This window comes from Pteropus vampyrus, unplaced genomic scaffold, assembly GCF_000151845.1.
Source record: "Pteropus vampyrus isolate Shadow unplaced genomic scaffold, Pvam_2.0 Scaffold313, whole genome shotgun sequence".
Lineage (NCBI taxonomy): Eukaryota > Metazoa > Chordata > Mammalia > Chiroptera > Pteropodidae > Pteropus > Pteropus vampyrus.
Genome location: NW_011889094.1, coordinates 693,519 through 696,007, shown reverse-complemented (window position 1 = coordinate 696,007; position 2,489 = coordinate 693,519).

The following is a 2,489-nucleotide window of genomic DNA, read 5'->3' as shown; positions in this document are numbered from 1 at the left end:
TGGCTATGGCTGGGCAGTCCCTGGGACGGCAGGCTCCAGGGCTGACAGCTCCCACCCCTCCTCAGCGTTCACCCCTCCGCCCTCCCCCAGGGGAGCTGCGAGCCAACAGCACAGAGCTGGGGGTGCCGAGCCCACAAACGCCACTGACCGCAAGCTGCCCACTGCCATGCAGCACCCTGGTCACCGAGTCCTTCCTGCAGCCATTCCCCCAAGCACCCAGAGGGCCACTGCACGAACGACACCATGGGGTGCCCTGCTGGCAGTCCCCAGGGATCTGCCATGGTCGGCCCCCGCCTACCTTCCCGCCCGAACGACCCTGTGCCTCTAATGCTGTTCTTAGGGGTGTGGAAGCTGCCACTTCTTCTACCTGAAACTCTGCCGTCCCCTCACTAGCCCGTCGCGCCCGTCTCAGGTCAATGCGGTGACATCGTGACACTAGTGGTATGCACGCAAGTGAGTGAGGTGCTGGGAGATACGGGGACAGCGCAGCGACCCATGAGTGTGTGTGTGCGGGGCGCGTCTGCGGTTGGCTGGCGCTGAAGGGGACTTTGGAGTGGTACCTGAACACCTGTCAGTGGAGGGAACCTGTCGCGCAAGCAGCTGACGGGACAGTGTCAGGCAGAAGACGCTGGGGTAACGGGCGACAGACGGACAGAAACGTGCAGCGAAACAGGTCGGTGGAACGCGAGTTCACCGGGTCGCCAGCGGCGTCTGGAGCGCAGAGAGCCCGGGAGCCCCGCCTGCGTGGAGAGGCCGGATCGGAACCGGAACTGCGAGTCCAGTCCGGGGCCCGCGGAGTCGCGCTAAGCCCGCATCCAGGCCCGTCTCCCGCTCGGGGTCGGACGAGGCCGGCTCGGCTGTGGTCAGAGGGGGCGGTCTCAGCAGACGCCTCCAGGCCACTCCAATGCCAGGTGCGGGGGACTCAGGCCACCTCAGGCCAACCGCAGCCTAGGAGCGATGGAGCGCAGACAGGGGGACCCCAGGGTCGCGCTCGCCCAGGCCCCCGTCCCCGGGGGTGAGGCGTGGTAGGCCCTGCACGAAGACTGCTCCTCGCTGGGTGCTGACTCGGGAGAGGACGGAGAAGCTGGAGTCCAGCAGACGGGGGACAGGGGCCTGGGAGGTGGCTGGCGCCCAGCAGAGTGCAGTCCCCAGCCCCGCCCACGCCGTCCCAACAAACACGGGCTCGCGAAAGCATCGCTGGCGTAGGGGGTCAGTTCCACTCGGGTGACAGGCATGTAGGACGACAGGGCAGCGCCGCAGGCAGGAGCGAGGAGGAGCGGCGGGAAGGGGCGGAGCGAGCCGGGAGGGGCGGGGCGAGCCGAGGAGGGGGCGGAGCGAGCCGAGGAGGGGCGGGGCGAGCCGGGTGCAGGTGGGAGTAGCGGGGGTGGGTGAGGCGTGACCAGCAGGGACCAGGCCCAGGAGCCAGGAGGTCAGAGAAGGTCAGAGAAGGGCCTCTGCCAACGTGGAAGCGAAGCAGGGGGAAGTCGGGATCTGGGCTGAAGAGGGCTTCTGGGTGCACAGTGGGGTGGGTCCCAGGTCACCTTTGTTCTCCGAGGAAGGGAGGACTAGGCTTGTGGCAGCCCCACCCCTGGGAGGTTCTTGGAGCTGGGGTGGCAGAGAACACAGAGATGGACACGAAATGCAGCCAGAGGACAGTTGGGGGCATCTTTGTGCCCTCGCCCAGAGGGACACCTGGCGTTGGGAGAAGGCGGCCCTTCCTCGGGGAGAACCAGCACGGGCTGGTCCCAGGCCCCGCAGCGCCACCAGCCGGTCCACGCAGGCTCTGGGGCGGCTGGCGAAGGCACCTCCGGCCATCTCCGCTCCACACAGGACCGCGGGCACAGCCCGTCCCTGACACCACCTGCGCGGCCTCGGTGTTCTCAAACCCCAGAGCCGCCGCCGCGCTCGGTGGGGCTGTGACGACCAAGCATCTGCCGAGTGTCCTTGACCAGAATGCTGTCGCGGACAGTCATGCCGTTTAACCGGATTCGGGTGGCCGGCGCTTCCCTGGGTCTCAAAGGCTGGACCGCCTCGTTCTTTCACGCGGCGGCCCGCAAAGTAGGTTCTTCCAGAACCAGAGCCGCCAGCGCGCAGGGGGAGGCGCGGGGCCTATGCACGCTCGGTGCCGGGCGCCTGGGCTGCGGGGCTTTGCTCGCCTGTGCTCAGCGCCAGGGGGCTGGGAGGGCAAGGACTCGGTGCTGAGTCACTGTGTGCGGTGTCCTGGGAGAAGGCACACATGGCAGGGGGTTTCACAAGCAGATGCATGTGACCGACGTTTACACAATATTGTTGTAATTAGGCAGGAATCTGAGCCGGGACACAGCGCCAACCACTCTGCTCAGCGCTCACTTGCTGCGTGCATGTGCGCCGTGTCCTCACCGAATGCACTACTCCGTCAGAAAGCGCAGGAGGGTCCCGGTGCCACAGCAGAGCCCCGTAGCTCGGCAGACATCACACAGTTCCCAGCGTGAGCAAGCACAACCTCTGCA